This window comes from Thermobia domestica, chromosome 7 (genome assembly GCF_964235325.1).
Source record: "Thermobia domestica chromosome 7, izTheDome1.hap1.1, whole genome shotgun sequence".
NCBI classification, from domain to species: domain Eukaryota; kingdom Metazoa; phylum Arthropoda; class Insecta; order Zygentoma; family Lepismatidae; genus Thermobia; species Thermobia domestica.
The window spans coordinates 294,204,789-294,218,251 of NC_137460.1; the positions used below are offsets into that span (position 1 = coordinate 294,204,789).

Here is a 13,463-nt window from a genome sequence, read left to right on the forward strand (position 1 = left end):
CACCAAAGTTATTAAATAAGGTTAAGTGTCGAATGTTTCAAAAGAGCTTCTTACTATCATAAATTTCCTACAAATCAAAATTACTTATTTTTAGGTTTGAGGTTACCATAAGTTTGATCAATTCGATTTAAAAAATGGATCGGAGTTAATTTAACCATATTCTTTTGTTAGTAAGTGTAGTTTTCTTTTTTCAGTATTTGCTTATCTCTACTTCAAATGAAAATAAGGTGTGGCGCCGCGGTGGCTCAGTGGTAGAGCGTTCACCTCTGGTGCTTGAGGTCCCGGATTCCATCTCAGCCCCCCCCCCATGTGAACTTTGTGGTGGACAAACACCGTGTGCATGGGCTTTCTCGGGGTTCTCCCGTTCTTCCCACTTTCTTCATTGCACCATTTCAAGCATTACTCTTCATCAGCGTCTCCTTTAGCCTAACCGGCATAACCGTCAGACGTAAAACTCAAAAATTTCATTTCATTTTTTTAAAATAAGGTGTTTCATATTTCATAACCATATCTTATGTTTACCCATCTATACCACTTAAACTAGAAGCTTCGTATTTTTCTTCTTTCTTTTCTTTACTCTTTCTTTACCTAAAAAGGCACTATCGTAGTTCAATGTTTATAAACACGTACACAATACAATGGAATATCGTTTTATTAACCTTGTTCTTGTATAAGGAATTGGTAATTATTAATGCTTCATTCGAACGTCAACGGCAGTAATTCCAAGTTAAATAAATGTACACCTTAAGTTAAAAAGGCTTATGAGTTGTACTTTAGCTGTAGGGCTGGAGACTAAGGTAAGATTTGGACCCCGCACATATGTTGCATTACTTGTTCCACGAATTTGAGAAACTGGCTACAATGAAAACATAGTTCTATGAAAGTTGCTGTTCCTATGATTTGGCGCGAACAAATATATCATGAACTGACTGTTACTTTTGCTTGACAGATGTAAACGACTTTTCCTCTGAACACCAGATTCGTAGCCTATTTAAAGTCAGCTATTCGACTAGTCCCCCACATTGGAGATCTTCCAGCATCTAAAGCTCCAGAACATTACACTATTGATTCAGAAGAAAATACCTCAGACGTTCCAAGCAACGGGGAAAGTGTAGACTTTCACCCATCTGCATCCCAGTCAACGTCACCTTACTTTATCACACAAGAAGAGCTTAACTATCTTATACGAGACTTAAATCTTCCTTAAAGAATAGCAGAAGTGGTGGGCTCCGGGCTTCAAGGTTGGAATCTGCTAGCTCAAGATATTAAAATCAATTTGGTTATAAAACGACAAAGGCATTTTGAGGGATAGTTTGTTGAAAACAGAGGCATTGTTTATTACAAAGATTTTGATGGCTTATTTCAGTCTTTGGGATATGAATATAATCCAACCGAGTGGTTCTTGTTTATTCACAGCTCGAAACTAAGTATGAAGGCAGTGCTTCTCTACATTGGAAATGTGAACCCTCCATAGCACGCATGGTCAATTGTAACATCAAGGCACGCGCGCGGAGTCTTACTCCGCAATATTTATTTATAGGCCTATATCTTAATTTTAATGTGTATTTTGTTTTGAAGCGATATTAAACTGTTTCATATTTCTTTTGCAACGTTTTTGACAATTGCGCATGTATATTTTACAGCACAAACTATTTTAACACTTCTAAGAAAACTAAAATTTCTTTATCCGCGGAGTGTGACTGCACGGCGCGTGCGATGGCGGGTATCCATCTGTTTCTGTAGCATGCGGAGCTCATAAAAAGGACATGTAAAGTTATAAGTGCAATATTGGACTTCATTGAATATAAAAATTTCAAACTGACACGCCATCATATTCATTCGTCTTGCAAATAAAATCAGAAAAATACACACACTGCAGAACAAGTCTGCATATATTTAATATAATTTACACGTGACGTTTTGATATTCTAGCCAAGATCCACATTAGAATGTATACTCATGTCCAAAATGATTCTCGCATATCTATAACTGTTTTCTTGTAGGAATGTAATTTGATAATGATTTTGCAGGCTACTTGTTTTCTTGTATTAATGTAATTTGATAATGATTTTGCAGGCTACTTTTAATACTGATACTATGTGTATAATCGGAAAATGCATATTTGTGGTAAATTTCATAGGAAAAGAATCATAAATACGAAAATTAGAATGAGTAAAACAAAATGTTGCTAAATGGAGAAGAAAGTTTTATTTTGGCTTTATTGTTCTTATTTACCGCTCTTTTGACATGAAATTTTCCACATACATGTCTTTGCCGATTATACACATATTAACATTATAAGAAATACCGGGCGAATTCGTTATCAAATTATATTCCTACAACAACATATTTATTGACATGCGACAATCATTTTAGTTGAGTTGAGTTGAGTTGAGTTGAGTTGATTTTAGTTTAGCGTCCCTTTCAGCAGCGAGACTATATGAGACGTGGACCTACTGATTAATGTGGAATCCGAACCACATGAGCTCCCGCCGGGAATCGAACCCGGGTCTCCCACGCCAAAGGCGCGTACGCTAACCACTTAGCCACGAAGGAGCTCAACAATAATTTTGAATATAAGTGAATATCTGATAAGGATCTCCGCTAGAAGATCGAAACGTCACGTGTAAATGTGTTTTTTATATTAAATAAGTGCAGTCTTGTTCAGCAGTGTGTTTATTTTTCTATAAAAATTTCAAATGGCATGGGTGAAGGGACTTTAAAGTTATTGGTATTTTCACAGAACTGCAACAACGATACCAAAGTATTGTTGTCTTTTTATGTGAGTGGAACAGCCGTGACAAAGTAAACCACTGTGTCCTTAAATACGGGCCTCAAAGACAAGATTTCATTCCTGGCACCAGGAACATATCTCGTGAACCAATTGTGAACGAACAAAAAATGTATTTTTGCCACCATTACATATCAAACTTGGGTTGATGACAATCTTTGTTAAAGCACTAGATAGAGAAGGTATTGCTTTCACACCTTAAGGAGAAATCCCTGAACTTAAGAATAAGTATTTGTTGGTCCACAGATTAAAACAGTCATGCAGAATGAAGACTTTGATTCTAAACTCTCAGATATTGAGAAATTAGCTTGGATGTAATTTAAACCGGTATATTCAGGATTCCTTGGAAATGTAAAAGCTGAAAAGTATGAAGTCATTGTTAGTGACATGATGCGGAGTTTTCAACTCATGGGATGCAACATATTAAAATTACACTTTTAGCACTCACATGCTGACTTTTTCCCTCAAAACTTCGGTGTAGTAAGTGATGAACATGGAGAAGGGTTTCATTAGCACAATGTCACATTTGAAAAGCGTTACAGTGGCAAATGGACTGAAAGTATCTTAGTAGTAATTGCCCCACTTGGCCTAACTTTGGACTTGGACCCCGCCCTTTATGACGTCATAGGTCAAAGGTCAATGACCTTGGCCCGGGGTCAATGACCGAGGGGTACTTAGGACCACCCCCCTAAATTTTGGCAGGGGTACCTTGGCCCACCCCCTAAATGTTGGCAGGGGTACATAGGACCACCCCCCTTAAATTTTGGAAATTGCCAAATCTAAAAATTGGGTGTGGTAGCCTAAAACAACAGTATGTACCTCTATCAGTATTGGGTGTCTATGTCGTTCCCTTTCATGGGTAAAAAATTGCCAAAAATTCAAATTTCGGGGGTTTTTGACCTAATCTATCCCCTTTGATGAGGTGTTATTACCTTATATAGTTATATGGGCGTATACAGGGGTCCATTACCTTTCATAAGACATGGGTATATTAATGCACCCCTTGAAAAATTTGGGAGGGGTACCTTGGCCCACCCCTTAAATTTTGGAAATTGACCAATTTAAACATTGGGTATTATAGCACAGGACGCTAATATGTATTATAATAAATTTGGGTGGTCCACCTCATTCCCTTTTAGGGGTACAAAATTGCCAAAAATATAAACGTAAGCAATACGTTCTACAACCCGCGGCAAAAAACCTGCAACATAAGGATGTAAGTTTATTGTGAAACTACGCCCAACAGCACAGGAATGAACATAACGTCTAAGGGGAACGAATCACGCCAGAATAAACCTCGGCCTCCTCCCGTGCACACTTATTTGGAGCAAAAGACTTCGTCATTTCACAATAGACTTATATGCTCATGTTGCAGGTTTTTTGCCGCGGATTGTACCACGTGTTTGGTTTTCGACCTAATTTATCTCCTTGGATGAGGTCCTATTACTTTATATGGTTATATGGTCATGTATAGGGGTCCATTACCTATCATAAGACATAGGTACATCTGTGCACCCCTGTAAATTTTTGGGAGGGGTACCTTGGCCCACCCCTTTAATTTTGGAAATTGCCCAATTTAAACATTTGGTATTATAGTATAGGACACTAATATAGATCACTATAAATTTGGATGGTTCACCTCGTTCCCTTTTAGGGGTACAAAATTGCCAAATTTTAGTACAACCACGTGTTTGGTTTTTGGCCCAATTTATCCCCCTTTGGTGAGGTTCTAATACCTTATATGGTTATATGGTCATGTATAGGGGTCCATTATCTATCATAAGACATGGGTACATTGGTGCATCCCTTTAAAATTTTGGGAGGGGTACCTTGGCCCACCCCTTAATTTTTAGATATTGTCCAATTTAAACATTTGGTGTCATAGTATTGGACCTCAATATGTATCATGTTAAATTTGGCTGGACCATCTCGTTCCCTTTTAGGGGTACAAAATTGTCAAAATATAAACGTAAGCAATACGTTGTACCACGTGTTTGGTTTTTTGGTCCATTTTATCCCCTTTGATGAGATCCTATGATTACAGGGGTCCATTTCCTATCATAAGACATGGGTATATTGTTGCACCCTTCTTAAAATTTGGCAAGGAGTCCACTGAAATTGTCCAATTTAAGCATAGTACAGGACCTCAATATGTTTCGGTGGTCCTATTGCCAAATTTTTTAGTACAACCACATGTTCGGTTATTGACTCAATTTATCTTATTTGATAAGGTATGGACGGGTATCCCCTTTCAATTTGGTAGGACCCTTCGGGTGTAGTACGGTCACGTGATCGATGATTTTGTTTTGATGCGCGACGAGGTCCCTGGTCAATGTTCTCTAGGAATTAGGTGGAAACTTTGAAAGGAAAGATTCATGGCATTTAACTTTTTTTCAACTTTCAAACTAAAAAAATCAAACCAAACTTTTCAAAACAAAAATTGAAACGAAAACTTTTAAACGAAAATATTGAAACTAAAAAATTTTCAAAACAAAAATTTGAAACGAAAACTTTTGAAAAATTTTCAAACAAAAAATTTCAAACTAAAAATTTTCAAACAAAAATTTTGAAACGAAAAATTTTCAAACAAAAATTTTGAAACGAAAAAAAATTTTCAAATTAAGACTTTTGAAAACAAAAAAGTTTGAAGCAATATTTTTTGAAACGAAAAAAATTTTCAAACTAAAAATTTGAAACAAATTTTGAAAAAAAAAAATTCAAACAAAATTTTTGAAACAAAAATTTCAAAAACAAATTTCAAATGAAAAATTTTCAAATAGATTTTAAATCAAACAGTGATCAGCTTTCACGGTTAACCATTAAACTTTATCCGATTTTAACTATTCGATTAACAAATAAACGGTTTTTCAACTATTCGATAAACAGATGAACGGATTTTCCGTTTCTCGCCAACATTTACCAGTGAGTGCAAGAATTTGCAAACTAAAACCAAAAAAAAAATTGTACTCGCTTTAAATACGCATCATTTTTGAAACAAGGTGTTAGTGTTCATCATGGATACACAGTGGAAACAGCTATTACTGGCTATTTACTGATGGATCTTAAACAAGATACACCCGATGAAATGCGATTTCGTACAAATATTTTTCCCGACGATCTGCATCATTATGTTTACGTACCAACAAAACATGTTTAAATTATTGTGCATGTGAAAAGAATGACTTAGTCTGTCACGATGTCTCCTACAGTGAAACACGCTGATCTGCTACGTGCTCTGCACAAAGCTAAACCAAGATTGCGTAAAGCTATTATTGCCAATGCAGACACTTCATTAATTCATAGTATTTGTGAATGTTGTTATGATGTCTTAAAAGGCAATGTTCCACTGACAAGTGCGCAGAAGTCAAGATTAAAGCGTTACAAGAACACGCTCCGCTATCTCGTAGACAATACAAAATCATTGGATAAAAAGAAGAAACATTTAGCCGTACAACAAGGAGAATTCTTACCTGCATTACTTGCACCTATTCTAGGAAGTGTGTTATCCAGTATTTTGTTTAAACAATAAACATCATGGAACATAGCAAGAAGATGGTTTTAGTGCCACCAGAAATGCTTCAACGAATGCATGCATCATCATCCCGTGCGAGTGAAAATCGAGAATCTAATCTCGATCGTGAAATGCAATCTATATTGAATACATCGTATCCAAGTGATGAAGAAAAATGGAATCAGTACAATAGAATATTACAGAAATATCTTTATGTGATACGTAAACAAGAACAACCTATACCACCTACAATTACATCAATGAAACCTGATGGTGACGTCCCGAATGTTGACGATAGCACGAAACAAGAAATTTTAGCCGCAATACCACAAATGTATCGTAAGAAAGCCGAACTACTATTCCGTCGTTTAAAACAAGATGACGCAATTACGTGGGACCATAAAGGAACAGTGTACATCAATGATAATAAACTACATGGATCCAATATTGTAGGTTTAATGTGCGATGTGACTCGACCGAGGAAACACTCTAATCCTCAAGGCTGGGAATTGTTTTGCAACTACCTTGCATCGTCAAACACACCTCAAGAATTGATTGGTAATCCTCGAAGATTAAACTATATTATCAAGCATAATAGTACAACAGCAACTGAAGGATCTGCACCACCAAAACCGCCACCTGAATTATTTTCTTCCGGAGAAGAAGAAGAAGAAGAAGATGATGATGATGTTTTAGAAGTCCGACCGAAAAGAAAACGTATCATTCCAGAATGGTCAACGTACAAACCATGAATAAAAAGTTGAAATCCATTTATTACAATCCTGCACATCCTGCATCATTTTCTACTGCAAAGAAGTTATGGCAAGCCACAGGAAAATCTATACCTCTAGCCAAAATAAAACTTTGGTTAAACAAACAACCTACCTACACGTTACATCGTCCTGTACGTCGTCGTTTCCGTAGAGATTTTTATCTTGTTAACAATATTGATGATCAATGGGAATGTGATCTAAATGATTTACAATCACTTCAAAACTATAATGACAATTACCGCTATATTCTTACAGTGATTGATGTGTTTAGTCGGTACGGATGGGCTGTACCACTAAAATCAAAAAGTGCCGAGGATATAGTGAATGCATTTGAAATTATTTTCCAGGACAGGAAACCAATTGTGCTACGTAGTAATCAAGGAACTCAATTTACCAACAAGACAGTACAAAAGTTTCTCACGAAACACAACGTGCAACATGTTACAACAAAGGATCCAGATATTAAAGCCAGCATCGCAGAAAGATTTAATCAGACATTGAAACATCGTATGTGGAAATACTTTACCAAATATCAAACATACAATTACATCAAAGTATTGCCTTTACTTGTAAAAGCACACAATGAAAGTCAGCATTCCAGTATTAAAATGGCACCTGCAAATGTTTCTCAGGACCACCGAAACATATTGAGGTCTTGTACTATGCTTAAATTGGACAATTTCAGTGGACTCCTTGCCAAATTTTAAGAAGGGTGCAACAATATACCCATGTCTTATGATAGGAAATGGACCCCTGTAATCATAGGATCTCATCAAAGGGGATAAAATGGACCAAAAAACCAAACACGTGGTACAACGTATTTCTTACGTTTATATTTTGACAATTTTGTACCCCTAAAAGGGAACGAGATGGTCCATCCAAATTTATCATGATACATATTGAGGTCCAATACTATGATACCAAATGTTTAAATTGGACAATTTCTAAAAATGAAAGGGTGGGCCAAGGTACCCCTCCCAAACTTTTAAAGTGATGCACAGATGTACCTATGTCTTATGATAGATAATGGACCCCTATACATGACCATATAACCATATAAGGTATTAGAACCTCATCAAAGCGGGATAAATTGGGCCAAAAACCAAACACGTGGTTGTACTAAAATTTGGCAATTTTGTACCCCTAAAAGGGAACGAGGTGAACCATCCAAATTTATAGTGATCTGTATTAGTGTCCTATACTATAATACCAAATGTTTAAATTGGGCAATTTCCAAAATTAAAGGGCTGGGCCAAAGTACCCCTCCCAAAAATTTAAAGGGGTGCACAGATGGACCCCCTATACATGACCATATAACCATATAAGGTAATAGGACCTCATCCAAGGAGATAAATTAGGTCGAAAACAAACACGTGGTACAACGTATTGCTTACGTTTATATTTTTGGCAATTTTGTACCCCTAAAAGGGAATGAGGTGGACCACCCAAATTTATTATAATACATATTAGCGTCCTGTACTATAATACCCAATGTTTAAATTGGTCAATTTCCAAAATTTAAGGGGTGGGCCAAGGTACCCCTCCCAAATTTTTCAAGGGGTGCATTAATATACCCATGTCTTATGAAAGGTAATGGACCCCTGTATACGTCCATATAACCATATAGGGTAATAACACCTCATCAAAGGGGAGAAATTAGGTCAAAACCCCCGAAATTTGAATTTTTGGCAATTTTTTACCCATGAAAGGGAACGACATAGACACCCAATACTGATAGATGTACATACTGTTGTCCTAGGCTACCACACCCAATTTTTAGATTTGGCAATTTCCAAAATTTAAGGGGGGTGGTCCTATGTACCCCTGCCAAAATTTAGGGGGTGGGCCAAGGTACCTTTGCCGAAATTTAGAGGGGGTGGTCCTAATTACCCCTCGGTCATTGACCTCGGGCCAAAGTCATTGACCTTTGACCTATGACGTCATAAATGTCGGGGTCAAAGTCCAAAGTTAGGCCGAGTCGGGCAATTACTACTATCTTGCTCAATATTGCTGGTCTATCGTCAGAGAAATTCCAGAAGATGTCTACAAGTGTAAACGACCAAAGCAAGTATTCTAAAGAATAAATCAACAAAACTTAGTATAATACGCCTTCTCAGCCCTATATTAGATAATAAATATACTTAAATATTTACATTTCGTATAATGCGTTGTGGTCTGGCCAACAAAACGTGACGTGATGGAACATTTTGGTTTCCACCAATGAATTCAACACCTGTCATTTAGTTAAAATCAAACCATTTCACTTGAAAGACAGAAAAAAGTTTTAATGTGTTGCACAGTGTTATCACTATACCTTGACAAAAGCTTTTTGACAAAATTTTCGCTTCCATTTCTATTGTTCTCGCACTGAGCAAATAACTCGCCATTTCCGACGAAAATGTGTCTGATAAAGTCTAAGCTCATACTACAAACAATCAGTACCTTTCAAACTGTATCTTTCTGAAATACAACCCAATCAACATCATCCAAATCTCAGTACCGTAGCCACTAAACTTCTATAGTCAGATTCTTAGTAACACAAATGCCGAAGCATTAAGACTTCATCACCAGTTTCATTTTATAATCAGAAACTACATCTTAGATTGTAAACATAGTGGATTGTCTAGGATTTAAAAAATCTAACAAACGATCCGCTCTGTTCTTATAAAATTGCTCATTGTATTACGTGCAGCGAATACACAGCTGTCCTACAATTCACAAGACTTCTCTTCACTCAAATATAAATCGAGTGAAGTACCTTTGCACCCTCAGAATCTAGGCACACTCAACCTGTTAACGTAGTAAATTTTGCACCCACCGATTGACAGTCAACTATCAATCACTCAGAACCTCTCTTTGTTCATTCTTCAACAGAAATGAAGCACAGAACGAGCTTTCCGTAATACCGTGTCGACATTTCCAATAGACTGCAAATTGTCCAACACACAGTCTCTGCTGCTATCAACAGGATTTCAAACACGTTCTTCCGACACGATTCCATCACCATAATCGGTCCGATGAAGGCAATGTTACATTTTCCAAAATTGTTACAATGATGTTAGTAATATATTCAGTTCTTTGTGCAGTTTGTTTTATTAATATTTGTTGAATATTTCCAATAATCTATATATATAAAAGAGAACGCACAAATCCTTTGTCCGCTCATCACGCTAATACGGCTGAACCAATTTCTTTTATTTTTGGGGGGTTATTAGGATTTGGACCCTAGATGGTTTTTATCATATCACTTTAATTTTCAATTACCAGTGTCTTGAGATAATTGACCATTCAGGTGTCCATTACGTACAAATCCTTTGTTAGTTCATCATAAGTATAAAAATAAACGTATTTATATGCAACCCGCATGACCGTGTCACTCGGCGGGTTAACATACATGACAGGCGTTATAATGGTTTTTATCATATCACTTGAAAGCGAAAAAGTAAAAATTATCTAAGTAACAAAGTTTATTGCGTTCGGGGGTGACCGCAGCGAAGCGGGGCGGGTTAACATAAATGACAGGCGATATAATGTTAACATTTACTGCAATCTTCTATGGTTTTTATCATATCACTTGAAAGCGAAAAAGTAAAAATTATCTAAGTAACAAAGTTTATTGCGTTCCGGGGTGACCGCAGCGAAGCGGGGTGAACGCTGCTAGTGAACAATATGTAAGTAATTTCTTTGTCAGACGTCTAGTATACAATGCTACCAGTGATTAGTTATTATATCGCACCTTCTTTAGGTTTGTTTGTTTGAGTGCGCTGATGCCATGTCTTTTCTCGTTTGTTAAATCTATGCAACCAATCAACTTTTTACTCTAGGAAATAATCAGCCCTTTTACCTCCTGGTGTTGTAAGCGGAATTTTCTCAACCAACTGAAGGAGACTTCACAATAATTTTCATACGTTCATGTAAACGTTCCGAAATGTTCCACTTTTCCTTTCTTCTATCATTAGCGGTTCGTGTCACCAAGCCAGTCTTCTATTTAGCCAGTGTATTTCACGAGAATTTCATGTGGAAATACCAACTAACTGTTGTTACAATCACACAAATCGTTTTAAGTGCTAAGAGGAACCCTTGTACCTTAAATCGTAATATGCGAAGTTTCATAGCGTAATGTTGGCATTCCCTCAGTCGATTATTACTTTCAATTTTCCAAGTTAACACATTTCGATTTTGTAGACATTTTATTTAGTTACTTATTTATTCGTAACTGGTAAGTAACGGTAGCCAGGAATCTATCGTCTCATATGCGATCCAATCTCTAAGCATTTTCTCTTTGCATTCCAAACAAAATTCCGTGCCGAACACTACTCATACCAGCTGCAGCTAAATCTTGCATTGTCCTCTTTCTTTCATTATTTGTTTTTCTCTTCACATTTTGTTCAATACGCTATCCCATGATTATTTTGATATTCTCTTTAACTAATCCTTCCACCTTTTAGACCACCATAAACATCAATGTAGGCACTGGAGCAAAATAACAAAGCAAGTAACTCACAGCTTATGTTTTGGCTTTGTTTTCTTCTGTAACATCTTTTTCTGAAAGAGGATGTAGCATTCCGAAAGTTAGGTACGTTTTGAGCCGGCTTTGAAAACATTATATCAGTATCTGGATAAGTAGTTTCTGACGTGTTCAGTTGGGCTTTTTATTTGTGTTTCATCTTCTCAGACCAAAACTTCGAGTTAATACAAACCATCTTCTCTTTTTTTGTTTCTGTTAGTGCATACCAGTGACTCGTTAAGTTGGTGCTACAGACATTCTTGTGGAGTTCAATCATGTATTTTCCCTGTCTGTATTTAATTGTTCTTCATAGATGTTTAAGTTGCATTAGTATCAATCATTAGTGAGTATAGTATAATTGTGTATAATTTGTTATCTATAAGATTAAAAAGCATTTTATTCCTCAGCCAATGTTTTATTATTATTATTATTATTATTATTATTATTATTATTATTACCCTTATTACTAATTACTGTAAGGTCCTTTATTTAGTAGGTCAGTTGTCTAAAACTTGAAGGTTGTACTTCTATTATGACAAACCTTGGCCAAAATTGAGATTAATTTTCCATTTTACATGGTGCGTAAAAAAGATTTTTGAAATAGTGAACTGTGAACATTTTAAGAACATAAGAAATATTAATTTTGTAGAGAGTACTTCCCAAATGTCACATTTTATTTCCTCATGCAATTTAGCATCAAAATGTGTCTGATCTAAGTTGTTAAAAAGTAAGTGTGCTACGTTATTCTTTCTTGTATGCTTCGATAAGAGAGATAAATTACATATAGTTTGTCGTATGATTTAATTTGCCTTTGGGTTCTTTTTGCTGCAGATATTTACTACAAAAGTACCTTTTGTAAACGAAACCAGAAGGAACTCAAATACGACAGTTGCAGGAAATAGGTGGAAAAGTTTCGTTGCGAACAGATACCGTTAGCTTCGTAGCCGACAACACGTGCTATTTACCTTTTCAGTGCAGTGACTCACATAGAACAGCAATAAAGGACATTGTGGGACTTATTTACTTCGCTTTACAAGAATTGTAAATAGGGGGGATGAAGTTGACCGTTGAGACTCCTTCATATTTACTGGCTGAGAGGACACTCACAGTACATCGTTTCCCAAACTTTTAAATTTTTCACATTCGGAGCGAGATCTAACTGACAATAATTACAAGAGTACTCACGATCAGGCAAGTTCGCGGTGAGGTGAGGTGATTTTAGTTTAGCGTCCCGTTCAGCAGCGAGGCTATATGAGACGTGGACCTACTGATTAACGTGGAATCCGAACCACATGAGCTCACGCCGGGAATCGAACTCAGGTCTCCCACGCCAAAGGCGCGTACGCTAACCGCTTAGCCACGAGGAAGCTCCAGGCAAGTTCGCCTCTGCCCCCTTAGTTCGAAAATTCTAGAATCTATTGGCCGCTTACCTCAGGTGATGTAATAGACACATTTAGTCCTGAATTGATTTAATTTGAATGCTCTATACTATAGAATATTTTGTAGTAGTGACACTGTGAGTATTGAAACATATATCCCATTCTTTGAACCTACTGATAGTTTACACATATATGCACTTATCACTCAACAAATAGAGATGTTCACTTGGAGATTAATATCGGTCTTCATTTAATCGATACACGCGAGAAGAGAATGTGTTATTCCTTACATAGCTACATAAAAGGAAACCATAGAAGTCCCAGTAAGGACTTCCTGATTTTGACAAATGTCAGGGAAGCTGAAAGAAATTAGTATTCCTGAACAACTGCATGATGTTTCTATCGTCTTCTATATATACATATACAGGGTGTTAATGAACTAAACTGTCAAATTGTAAGAGGTGATTCCTCACTTCAAAATAAGAGAAAAAGTTCATATGGA

The 13,463-nt window shown here is 36.5% G+C and overlaps 1 protein-coding gene across 4 annotated transcripts in view; it reads left to right on the forward strand.

The window, feature by feature from the left end:
* Positions 1-13,463, forward strand: part of LOC145691057 (uncharacterized) — a 235,495-nt gene that overhangs the window by 118,631 nt on the left and 103,401 nt on the right. The gene's annotated exons all lie outside the window — the stretch shown is intronic.